The sequence below is a fragment of the Dreissena polymorpha genome, chromosome 4, assembly GCF_020536995.1.
Source record: "Dreissena polymorpha isolate Duluth1 chromosome 4, UMN_Dpol_1.0, whole genome shotgun sequence".
Classification (NCBI taxonomy): domain Eukaryota; kingdom Metazoa; phylum Mollusca; class Bivalvia; order Myida; family Dreissenidae; genus Dreissena; species Dreissena polymorpha.
The window spans coordinates 56,329,046-56,342,945 of record NC_068358.1 but is presented as its reverse complement, the minus strand read 5'-3'; the positions used below and the strand labels follow the sequence as shown (position 1 = coordinate 56,342,945).

Sequence of the window (13,900 nt, the reverse complement as noted above, 5' to 3'; positions counted from 1 at the left end):
GTCGGTACTCTTTAGATGGGAAACAAAAACACTAAATATGGTCGACAGTGCAGGCAACAATTGTAAAAAGATATTTTCCATCCATGACTGTCATTACAGACATGAACTAATTTAACTGTAATATGTCTGGAAACAGTGTCAGTCACACTTTCCTAAATATTGATTTATTCATGCATATGTATATATATATGCCATACAAGTACAGTCAATTTACAACATTTAACAATTGGAAAACAATTATCACAGGATTTGGATCACAATGCATTGATATATCAAATTTTGAATATCACAGTCAAAGTTAATCATTTAAATTCAGTTACAAGTAAATAGTCAGTGTATTTGGCAGAGATCTGAAATAACAAGTAGTTACAAGATGTTTAAATCAAGACATTATATATATACCACAGGATGTCCCATGAAAGGTTTGCAACTTATTTCCAATGGGGCCCTATAGATGGGTGGAAAATGTACAAAAATGGTTGCATTAATATGCATAAAAATATCATTAATTTAAACTTGAGACTTTAGTCTTGAGATCAAATAGTAATTAGCATATATTATTAGAGAGCATTAGTTACACAATGTATACTACTATAAATTGTCATTACATTTAAATGTACATACAAATACTTTATTGATGACTTATTTGAACAACAGTAATATATATATATATATATTATAACAAACCAATATCTATATATATATATTATATATATATATATAACAAACCAATCACATAAAACAATAATTTAAACAATAAGACTACTAGTAACAAATAAAAATCAGCATCTTCTTTCAATTTCAATCATATTGTCTGTGAGAGAAGTTTTCACTCTGTTTTCAAATTCATATTTATTCTTTTATAAGAATTTTTACATCAGCAGGTAAACAGTTCCAGTCTTTGATCGTTTATAATTAAAAGTAGTGCTGGTAAAACCATTCACTTGAGGACATTGAGGTAAATAAAAGTTATCTTTACTATGTCTACTGTTTTCACTATGTATATCAGACACTAAACTAAAATTATTATACAAACAAGGGACAAAATTGTCACAAAACCAGGTTTTCATTGTGAAAAAAATCTGATAAAGGGAGACAACTCAAACTGAAGTTTTGAAATGAACAAACACAATTAACCCCCTTTGTAAGTTTGTTTTAAAATAAATCTATTTTTAGTCGTGGCGACCTTGACATTGGAGATATTGACGTGATTCTTTCGTGCGACATACCGTCCCATGATGGTTAACAAATGTGCCAAATGATTTTAAAATCTCATAATGAATGACATAGTTATAGCCCAGACAAGCTCATTTATGGCTATTTTTTACCTTTGAACTCAAAGTGTGACCTTGACCTTGGAGATATTGACGTAATTTTTTCGCGCGACACACCGTCTAATGATGGTTAACAAATGTGCCAAATGATTTTAAAATCTCACAATGAACGACAAAGTTATGGCCCGGACAAGCTTGTTCCGCCCGCCCGCCAGCCAGCCCGCCAGCCCGCCCGCATTCGCCAATCTAATAACCAGTTTTTTCCTTCGGAAAACCTGGTTAAAAAGGTCATGTAAGAAGGACATTTCTTGTTAACAATTTTATAAACATGAATGAGTGTTATTTGCTTAACTCTGTTTTGAACATTTAAACAACCAATATTACTAAAATCTTTAACTTTCAAAGATGTTCTAGAGTCATATCCATGAATAAATTTAACAACTTTATTCTGTACAACTTGTAATCTATTTTTTAACTGTTTACTAATACCATTGTACTATGAAGAGCTAGCATAGTCAAAATGGCATTGAAGCAATTAGTTACATAACAATTTTCTTAATTCCATATTTGAACAGTGGTTTTGTCTATACAAGAACAGGGGTGTAGCTGCTTTTAGGCACAGCAGGCCCGGGCCTACATTTTTTTTTTGAAACATGAAAATTTTTAAATTGCTTCAACTTCAAAAATGCATTAAAATGTTGACCCTGAAGGTGGTGAGGTGTAAGAAATCTGCATTTCATATGGACATGATCCTCAGGCAATGGATTCTGGTCTTGTTCAAAGGACATATCTTCCAATTATCAACTCTACTTCTTTCTATATAGACATGCAGACAGTATTATTGGAAAGAATTCCCATGGTTTGACTTGTGAAGCGATTGTTACAATTTTAAATGTTTCTCTGTTCCATATTGTTTTAAAATTTAGTTCTCTGGTATAAAGATAATACAGTAAAATTTAGTTCTCTGACATTGAGATAAAAAAGTAAAATATCAAAGAAATACAGGCCAAAGTCTTATATTTTCTTCACTTATTATTTGTCTAGATATGCTTTAAATCTCACCACAGGCGTTATTGGATTTAAACAATTTCTGGGGGAGGACCCAGAGGTGTAAAGACAGTTTGTTATCCACTAACCATTTAATACAATTTGCAAGTTCTTTACAAAAAACACTACTGATGATACTAGGATCTTTGTGAAAATAAAGGATGACACTTTCATCAGCATATAGAATAAGTTTACATAAATACAATAATCAAAAATCACTAATATCCTATATCAGTGTTAAGGCATTATGAAATGGAAATGGTGTGACAAGTAACAAGAACCCTACACATTTACATCACAAAACATATGATATCTACAATTACTTGATATAATATATATGTTGAAAGTTAATATAAAGAGGGCAATACAAAAGAATGTACAAAAGTAGTAATAAAGATAAAACAACCAGTTTACAATGTTAAGATTTATGCAGTTGTTGGCAATAAGAGAACAATTACCATTCTTAATTTTGAATTTTGCAAGTGTAAATACATGTATGTAAATCAGAACACAAGAATTTGTTTCCCGGTCACTTTGAGCTATATAAGTGCCCAATGTTTACCCTCAGTGAATTTGTAAAACCAACTTATATGTGCTGCCTGTCCGAAAACTTAAACATTTCCTATAACTTTTGCAATATTGAAGATAGCAACTTGATACATGTATTTGGCATACATGTGTATCTCATGGAGCTGCACATTTTGAGTACTGAAAGGTCAAGGTCATCCTTAAAGGTCAAATATACGGCTTCAAAGCGGCGCAATAGGGGGCATTATGTTTCTGACAAACACATCTATTGTTTTTACATGAAAAACCACAGACATTGTTGGAATTTGCCACATATTAGGCATTGTGCATACATTTTTAAACTCAATTTTCCACACAATGAAGCAACTTTTTAAAAGGCACCAAAAAAAGTTCCTCCATCCCCTTTGCACGCTAAACAAAGATTCAGTTTTAAGCTCCACTGGCCAAATTTGTTCAAATTATGCCCCTGGGTCATATTTGACCCTGCCCCGTGGGTCACAAAATTGAAAATTGCTTATCTAAGGCCTATTTTGTGAAAACTTTCAAAATCTTCTCGTCCATAACCATTGGGCCTAGGGCTATACAATTTATTATGTAGAGACATCTAATAGTTCTCTACCAAATTTGTTCAAATTATGCCCCTGGGGTCAAATTTGACGCTGCCCGGGGTCACAAAATTGAGTATATGCGTATATAGGGTCTATTTTGTGAAAACTTTACAAATCTCATCCATAACGATTGGGCCTAGGGCTACCAAATTTGGTATGTAGTGGCATCTTATAGTCCTATACCAAGTTTGTTCAAATTATGCCCCTGGGGTAAAGTTTGACCCTACCCCGAGGGTCACAACATTGAACATATGCTTATATAAGGCCTATTTTGTAAAAACTTAAAAAATTTCTTGCCCATATCCATTGGGCCTAGGGCTACCAAATTTGGTATGTAGTGGCCTATAAAGTCCTCTACCAAGTTTGTTATGCCCCTGGGGTCAAGTTTGACTCTGTCCCGGGGGTCACAAAAGTGAATATATGCTTATAAAGTGCTTATTTTGTGAAAACTTTAAAAATCTTTTGTCCATAACCATTGGGCCTCGGGCTACCAAATTTGGTATGTAGTGACATCTTATAGTCTTCTACCAAGTTTGTTCAAATTATGCCCCTGGGGTCAAGTTTGATCCTGCCCTGAGGGTCACAAAATTGAACATATGCTTATATAAGGCCTAATTTGTGAAAACTTTAAAAACTTCTTGTCCATAACTGTATGGCATAGGGCTACCAAATTTAGTATGAAGTGACATGTAATAGTTCTATTCTTAGTTTGTTCAAATAATGCCCCTGGGTCAAATTTGAAACTGCCCCGGGGGTCACAAAATTGAATATATGCTTATAAAGTGATTATTTTGTGAAAACTTAAAATATGTTCTTGTCCATAGCCATTGGACCTAGGGCTACCAAATTTGGTATGTAATGACATCTTATAGTCCTCTACCAAGTTTGTTCAAATTATGCCCCTTGAGTCAAGTTTGACCCTGCGCCGAGGGTCACAACATTGAACATATGCTTATATAAGGCTTATTTTGTGAAAACTTTAAAAACTTCTTGTCTATAACTGTATGGCATAGGGCTACCAAATTTGGTATGTAGTGACATGTAATAGTTCTCTTCTTAGTTTGTTCAAATAATGCCCCTTGGGTCAAATTTGAAACTGCCCCGGGGGGCACAAAATTGAATATATGCTTATAAAGGCTATTTTTTGTGAAAACTTTAAAACCTGTTTGTCCATAACCATTGGGCCTAGGGCTACCAAATTTGGTATGTAGTGACATCTTATAGTTCTCTACCAAATTTGTTCAAATTTTATCCCTGGGGTCAAATTTGACCCTGCCCCGGGGGTCACAAAATTGAACATATGCTTATATAAGGCCTATTTTGTGAAAACTTAAAAGAAAATTCTTGTCCATAACCATTAGGCCTAGGGCATAGTGACATTGTATAGTCCTATACTTAGTATGTTCAAATTATGCCCCAGGGGTCAAATTTGACCCTGCCCTGGGGGCCACAAAATCGATTATATGCTAATATAAGGCCTATTTTGTGAAAACTTTAAATATCTTCTTGTCCTTAACCATAAGGCATAGGGCTACCAAATTTCGTATGTAGTAACGTCTAATAGTTTTCTACCAAGTTTGTTCAAATTATGCCCCTTGGGTCAAATTTGACCCTGCCCGGGGGGTCACAAAACTGAACATACGCTTATATGGGGCCTATTTTGTGAAAACTTTAAAAATATTTTTGTTCATTACCATTGGGCCAAGGGCTCCCAAATTTGGTATGTAGTGGCATCTAATAAACCTCTACAAATTTGTTCAAATAATGCCTCTGGGGTCAAATTTGACCCTGCCCCGGGGGTCACAAAATTGAATAAACGCTTATAAAGCGCCTATTTTGTGAAATCTTTAAAAATCTTCTTGTCGAAAACCATTCGGACTACAGCTACCAAATTTGGTTTGCATTAACATCTTATAGTCCTCTACCAAGTTTGTTCAAATTATGCCCTTTGGGTCAAATTTGACCCTGACCGGCGGTCACAAAATTGAACATTATAATACGCTTATATCTTGCTTATTTTGTGAAAACTGTTAACATATTCTTATCCTTAACTCTAGGACCTAGGGCTACCACATTTTGTATGTAGTGAGGTATAGTAGTCCTCTACAAAGTTTGCTCAAATTATGCCCCTGGGGTTAAATTTGACCCAGCCCAGGGAGTCACAAAAGTGTACATGTGCTTAAATAGGACCTATATTTAAGTATTTGCACATGCCGAGAGTATTTGTTTCAGCCTTTTTTCAGCAGTGGAGCGATACAGGGCCATCGTGGCCCTCTTGTTTATAAGAATATGTCAAAATGGGCAAAAGTCAGGGACAATACTGTCTAAATGCCCTTTTAACAACTCTGTTGACATGCTGCTGTAGTATATTTTCTCTGTAAATTTACAGCGAAACACAAAATGTGATCATCATAAATGTAAAGCTTACGTGTATATAAATATGATACGAGGTCTTACCCGGTATTTATACAAATAATCCTGGATATTTATGAAAAACACCATCTCCCTGTAAAGTGTAAAGAGAGAAGGCATTTGTTCACCAGTAACATTATGTTCAGTACTGGTAAATTGCAAGCAACGAACATGAACAATTCAGTTCCCAATTCATCGAGTTTTTAAAAAGTTCAACTTTGCTTAAGTAATAATGCATAAATGTTGATTCTAAAGAAAAAGAGTAATCATTTATCCCTAAACTGTTCTGCTGTCCAGAAGCAAGGACGTCATATACAAGCTTTACAACATTTATAGTTTTAATTACTTAACAATCTTAAATGAATGTCCATTCTAAGTATGCTGTCGTATTCATCCCTCAAATCATACATGTTTCTTGCATAATTGAATGTTTATGTCCATGGATCACAATGTATATAGAAATAAACATTATTTTGAATTATTTTTCACAGTTATATATTTAATATAAGGTTAATTTTGGGATACACTAAAGCAAATATTAACATTTGTCTCAAAATGAATCATCCTCTGAAGCCCCTGATGGGATTCAAACCCACACCTCTTTCCTCTGGAGAGGAAAGTATTCTATCTTAAAATACAAGGGCATGTAAGAGGAAAACTAGCAATTTCAAAGGGAAGTTTTCACCGATTAGACTTGATTGAAGTTTGTTATTAAATACTTTAAATTGATAAGTAAACGTTTGAGCAAAATACCTCCATAAAAAATAGAAATTTAAAAAGAAAGAAAGGAAGTCTTCCTTAACAGGGCTCGATCCACTGACCCTTGGAGTAAAAGCTTAAACCAATGGGCCATCGGTGCTCCCATATAGTCAGTGGTTTATTTCAGGGTTGGCATATTGACCGGTCAATTGAGTATTGACCGGGCCGGTGGTCAATACCCGGTTAAAACCGGTCAATACTGGTCGATTGAAAATTGTAGCATTAAAACATTACAAAGGAGCCATTTTATATTAAATCAATAATTATTCTGTAATTGATCAACTTTTTTCTGAGTTATTTATTGTAAAAAAAATCTTTAAAGCTGTAAAAAGTTACTTCTTTATTATTTATGGAAACAGCCTCAATTACATAAGGACTAAGGCAATATCTTTATCTCAGTGTATCACATCTGTTACTAAAGTATTATTACTATTGTAGGTACCATAGCATTTCACTTATCTATTGGTATATCTATTTGATAAGCAGATGGACAAACAGAACTCTTGTGTATTCTAGGGTTATAAATCTGGCCTCTTAGTTGGTGATAAAATGCATGCAGTGTTATGTCTCTGATATTGACAATTAAGCAAATCTGCCCTTAGGCTATTTCATATCACTCACACAAAAGAAGATTACATTGTACTTGCTATTTATTTAATAGTTACTTCTAACTTGTTTCCTTTCTGTATTATGAGGGTTTTTTCCCTTTCATATGAAAAAGTTCAATTGGTATTCAAATGAATAAACAATCAAAGTTCTTGATTTTGCCAACAAATAATGTTTTCCAAGTGTGGACTACTTTTCTTTTCAATTATTTTTTTCTTTTAATAATTATTTCTTATTATGTTTTTTATTCTTATATCAATAAAAATTGAAGTTTTTTTTCACTATTTTGTTTAAAAAGTATTTAAAGAAATCAATGCAAGATTACACTACAAGTAAGGATTGTGTCAAAAAGGTGCCATTTAAGGCCCTATTATCAGTTGTGGGTGCCCCAACCAGTATAGGTGAGAAGACTGTTAGAAGACTGTGGGGACAGTGGGGTATGAGGAACAACTCATACACAGTAATTGACAGGTTATTGTTGAATCAAGCAAGAATTATCTGAGCATCATAATTCATTAGAATTGAAAAAAGGTTCAATCAACCAGAAAAATCCAATTGACCAACTTTGACTTATTTGCAAAATTTTGAGAGGTTGGCCTACAAATTGCATGAACGGGTATAAAATAGTGGGTATTAATAGCTTAAGACATTATTGGCAACATGTCTGTGTAATCACAGGAGTTTGAAATTCTATCAATATAGCTAATCTTATGGCTAATTAACAAAAATGTTTAGCCATTAGATTAGCTATATTGATAGAATTTCAAACTCCTGTGGTTTAATTTATATTATCAATATTGTTTAATTAGGCATGGAATATAAATTAAAATTGGGGGTAAAGTTCAATCGACCAGTATTGACAGGGTTCGACATTAACTTTTTTTACAGCCAGACCATCGGACCAGCTCCTCTTAAAATGTACTAGCCCGAATCTGATGTCTACTAGACCATAAATGACATAGCAAATAAACAGAATTGTGTCATGTAACTGTTTAATCAGGTTTTATCAGAAAATAATTAGTGAACACAAGAAAGTTATTTTGATGCACAGAGTAAAAAATTAAATAAAACTACTAAGTATTTAACAACATAAATTGTTTGTTGTAATTTCACTGTTTATCACCAGTTAAACAAATGATGTCTGTACAGCAGGTGACATTTATTAAACGTTATCAAATTCTGGCCTCCTTGACCGCTGTGCTCCATGCTACCACAGCTCCAATGCCCTTTTCCATCATAATCTGTGTCAGTTTTACCGTCGGATTCTTCTTAATTAACTTTTTTGTCGGACGAAAATCCAATCTTGAACAAAGTCATTCTTTGAATTACATTCTCTCGTCTGCTACGCCAAAATGTTTACATTGACGATACAGATTTTCCATAGAAGTCGTAAAAACATGATGTAAAGTTCTACGACACTGCAGAAAATCATTAACTCTTTCAGTGCTGGAACCGAATTTTGAAGGTCTTTGCAAACAGTTTGGATCCAGATGAGACGCCACAAAATGTGGCGTCTCATCTGGATCCAAACTGTTTGCTATTCTGATAGTATTCTTTGAAATTTTTTTGAAGAAAATGCTAATTTTAGAAATTCAGCAGACAACTTTTTAGCAGACTACAAATTTCCCAGCATGCAAAGCGTTAATATTCATGACAACTTTACCAATGGAAACAAGCTATTTCTGCGGGAAGCTCTCCTTCACGTCTAAAAATAGCGATGAATCATGTGAATGCTCCGCGTTTATTTATATACGCTAGTTTTGTTCTGATGTAAATAATGGATACAATAGTTATTTTACACATTAAGAGAAAAATGTTTTCGGTTAGTTATAGTTATATGAATCAGTATAGATTTTGTATGTACGACCAGTTGGACAAGCTAGCCCACAGTTTTACTAGCCCGACCACGGATTTTACTAGACAATGTCTGTCGGACGTGCCTTAGTGTCGAATCCTAAATTGACCAGTAATGACCACTTCGGGAGTATTGACCGGGGCGGTTTTAACCAGTAAAAAAACCCGGTTAAAACCGGGGGCGGTCAATTGGTGCCAACCCTTGTTTATTTTATACTTTATATAAGCAATCCTTGTAATGTCACAAAATCTAACTACAACATAAGATTTCCCCAAATTTTCTTTTCATTATAGACTCTATGCTATATTGATAAATGCAAACATTGGATCTAAAAGATGCAATTAAAAAAGAGGAATAAAATTGAATACAAATATGAAAGTAACCCTCAAATGGGCTCGAACCATAGACCCCATGGAGTAAAAGTCTACCGTTTGGACCACTCGGCCATCCATGCTCATACAATGAGTGATGTGTTTCATACTTTATCAAGTTTATGTAAGCAATCCTCGTATCTCACAAAATATAATGAAAACAGTCGATTTAATTTTTAAATTTACTCGATGTCAATACTATAAGTACTCCTATCAGTATGTCAGTAGATGACATCTTTAAATTTTAACAAGTTTTTAAGTACGTTGTGGGAATTCACAGATCTACATTAAATTATTACTTAAAGAATGTTATCTTGAAAAATACGAACTCAAACACACTTTCAAATTTTTCCTCTTTACAGGGGGGCCGCCATCTTGTTTTTTAAAGTAGTTCCAAATCCAATATGACGGCCGCCTACGTACATCAGAGAGACGGTGTGGTGTAGCCCACTGTCCGATGCGTTCAGATTGCCCGTTTGCCAATCTCCACGCAGAGTTGCCGTTCCTTGCTCCCATAGACAATCTCTCAACCTGCGCGCAGAGATTTGACTGGAACCAGCATAGCTGGATCAAATCTCTGCATTCATAACCAATCACGTGATGATAGCCAAGCCATTACGTAATACAATAGTTTTACCGTTGTTATTTTTATTTTATTCTTAATTTAGGTAATTTATTTTTTCTTATGAACCTAAACTTAAACACTATTTACAAAATATAAAAGAACATGATACTACTTTTAATAATATAATACTTAAACAACAACATCAAAAATCCCACCAAATCTGGTAGGATTTTCTTGTGATGGCAGAGATTGTATGTGAGAGCATGGAACGACAACTCTGCGAGGAGATTGACAATCTTTGCCATCACGAGAAATCTTATGTGTTATATGTTCTATTAACTTCGTAGGATTTTATGAATATTCACATTTGCTAAAAGGCAATACAAAATGTGTTTTCTTTCCCACAGTATTTTTACCCAAAGAACATATTAAACAAGCAAGAAAATACATACCTTACATTTTGATGACCTGAAGTAGTGCTGACTTTAAAACTGATTAATTCAGAAACGCATACATCATTCCTATAAGCTTCAAATAAACATGGTAAATTTGTGGTTATTTTATTACATGTGCTACATTTAAAGATGCTATCGTAATTATATTGACAGGCACAGCGCCTAAAAGGTTACAAAATACCTGAAATCCAAATATATTAACATAAAAAAAAACATATTATTAAACATTCCCTCGTAACAAACCCACCTATTCCGAACCAATAAACATGCCATAAAGTGAAGTGCTTTGCGCAATTTGTGTTTTATAATCAGATAAAATTACTGATTAGTGAGGTTACAGAAAATATAGTTTACATGTAAACTATATTTTCTGTAACCGTACTAATCAGTCATGTATTCAACTCAAAGCCGACGGATAAATAGATATCCCAAATCTAGAACACTTTCAAGATGCCTGGTAAAAATGATACTATGTTATCATATTGATTAAAATAATGTCCCTGGTAGATTAAAATTACTTGCAAATATGATATATGTTAAGGTGTTTAATTTAATTACTTATTTTACCTTGGTATTTTTACCACGTTAAACTTTAAATCATGTGTATTCGTGTATTATCTTCCTCACGTAATTGTCTCACGCGAAACGTTTATTTTTCAAAAATATCAAACCAAAGCTTCATATTTTGTTGAAAGTAAGAACTCCAGATATTAGCCCCGCTGATCCAATCTCCGCGCGGAGATTTGACTGGTTCCGAGCATAGCTGTATATCAGTTCTTGCAGTTGTAACCAGCCACGTGATGATAGCCGAGACACGTGGTACAATAATTGCGTCTTACAGTATCAAAGACCCACCACTTGTTCTTTATACTTTCCTTTTAATTAAGGTATTTCGTTGTAATGAACCTTAACTTATACACTATTTTCAAAATATAAAAGTAAATAACACTTCTATTCATAATCATTACTTAAGCAAAAAATTCTTCCAGATCTGAGAGGATGTCCTTGTGATGACAGTGGTTATCGCTAGTAGCCGTGGGGAGTTTGCCTCGGATCAGTAAACACTCGCTGGTGAGGAACTTGATTTGTAACAATTATGTTCTGGTAGTGATCAGGCAAATAAAGGGCCATAGTCCGAAAACTCTCGCTTGCTTCTTTTGGCCACTCAAAATGGTCACTGTACGTTAAAAAACAACGAAAACGCTTAATTGGATTAATGGTCATGTAGACGTGACGAATTCAGATGGCGTGTGCCTATATTGGCTTTATAGATGTTTGTGCTCTCTTTAAGTACGTGTTCATCCATAGACCGGGAAATCTCTTAATTGGAACTTACGATTCTACAATTTGGTCGCTGTACATTTCCGTATAAATAACTGCGCTGTAAGCAAATTGGCTTAATGGTCTGTCACGTACACCAACTGTGCAGGGACTTGTGTTAGTCTTTAGTCCAGGATCTCTCAGACGCTAGGGCGATATGTACATTAAACACTAGATAAAAGTGTTGACGGATGACTTTTCACGTACAGTGTCTTTGTTTCAATAACCAAACGACACTAACAAAATTACGTGTAGATGAGACAAACAGCTTTCATGGTGATAAAGTCACGTGGCTGTCATGTGTTCTACTAGCACGTATAAGCTGATGGTTGGAAAACTCTTGTAAGAAACTTTTGGCAACTGAAACATTGGCACTAAACGGTAAAATTAAAATAAAGAAGTTTAAAGTGCATTAATGGTGACGTGCATGTGACGAATTCGGACGGCACGTCACTATCAGCGTTGTGGTTGTTTGTGTTCTCTACAAGAACCTGATAGTCAATTGTTCGAGAAAAATATTGATTCGGACTTTTGGCTACTTAACTATGGGCGCAGGACAGTGAACAAAATAATAAAAGCGACAATGTGAATATTTGACCCCATACTTATGATGTGTTACCTGTATCAAAAAAGTCAAAAGTGGTCTTTAAGCAAAATATGGTAATTTGGCCGAATCAGTTGAACATTTTTTTTCAGATTTAAAGAGACATGCATCAATAACGTTATATTACCTCAATCCTATACATTGGTAACTTCACTTAGATACAACCGTCACGCTTCCATACCAAGCTAATTAGCGTTACTATGTGTGTGGTATGGAAGCATAAACCTGCCCTTTTGATTTGTGAGTTATGACTATTGACTTGCGACTTTTGACTTGTTACTTTTGACTTTAGACTTGTGAATTACTTTTTTGACATAATTTGTTTTGACTGATTCTTTGAATAATATTTGTTTATATAATTGATCATAAAACGAAATAGCATTTTGTGTTTGATTGTTTTCATTTATGTAATTCTAGTTATTTGTTCTAACAAAAAATGTTTGATTTATCCCATGTGTGTTAGTACCGGTACTTTTCAGTTCAAAGTTTGGTGCACATTGTTTTAAGTTTGTTTGAATGCGCTTTGTTGATAACTTGTATTGTGCCATTTGCTGTGTCACGTTTAGTTAATATTTTCTATAGTTAGGCTGTCTGCAACAGTAAACAGGAGGCATATTACGTTAGATAATGTCTGTCCTATTTGTCTGCATTTATATCCTGACCAATCATGCACCAAACTGCTACTTTCAACACTTTAAAGTTTGTATGGCATTAGCTTAAAGTAAATGATAACATTTGACCTCACTGTGACCTTGACCCAATCCGGACTTAACCTTGACTCAAATCAGACTTAAACTTGACCCAATTTAAGCTAAACCATGACTCAATCCAGACTTTACATTGACTTAACCAAATCCAGACTTAACCATTACCAGATCAAGACTTAAAATTGACCAAATCCAGACCCTGACCCATTTCAAACTAAGCCTTGACCCAATCCAGACCTAACATTGAGCCTATCCAGGCTTAATCTTGACCCAGTCCAGATTTAACCTCGACCCAATCCAGACTTAAGATTGACCCAAGCCAGACTTAATATTTACCCAATCAAGACTTTACATTGAACTGATTCAGACTTAACTTTGACCAAATGCAGACTTAACATTGACACGATCAAGACTGTACATTTACCTGATCCAGACTTAACCTTGACCAAATACAGACTTAACATTGACCCAATCCAGACTTGACTTTGACCCAATGTAGACTTAACCATGAATCAGTTCAGACTAAACATTGACCCAATCCAAACTTAACCAGGACCAAATGTAGACTTGACATTGACCCAATCCAGATTTAAAATTGACCCGATTTTGATTTAACCAGACCAAATTCAGACTTAACCATGACTCAATTGAGACTTAACCTTGACCCAATCTAGTCAAATATTTGAGGCAAATAAGTTACTTAACTGCTGCCCAAGTCCAAATTTGAAATGTGTTTTAGGTTTGATCTGTGAGATTTAAAATGTCATACGTCTTGCTTTGTTTATGTGT

General features: G+C 34.4%; 1 protein-coding gene across 6 annotated transcripts in view; it reads right to left on the bottom strand.

Moving 5' to 3' along the window:
• Positions 1-10,792, bottom strand: part of LOC127878913 (uncharacterized) — a 134,738-nt gene extending 123,946 nt beyond the window's left edge. For 3 of the 6 annotated variants that reach the window (XM_052425453.1, XM_052425459.1, XM_052425457.1), the window contains exon 1: positions 10,478-10,619. The gene's annotated coding sequence lies outside the window, so the exon portion shown is untranslated. Of the gene's footprint in view, positions 1-10,477; positions 10,620-10,727 lie in introns of those variants that run through there. The other 3 variants (XM_052425458.1, XM_052425460.1, XM_052425455.1) reach the window with 2 other exon arrangements.
• Positions 10,793-13,900: the final 3,108 nt, after the last annotated feature.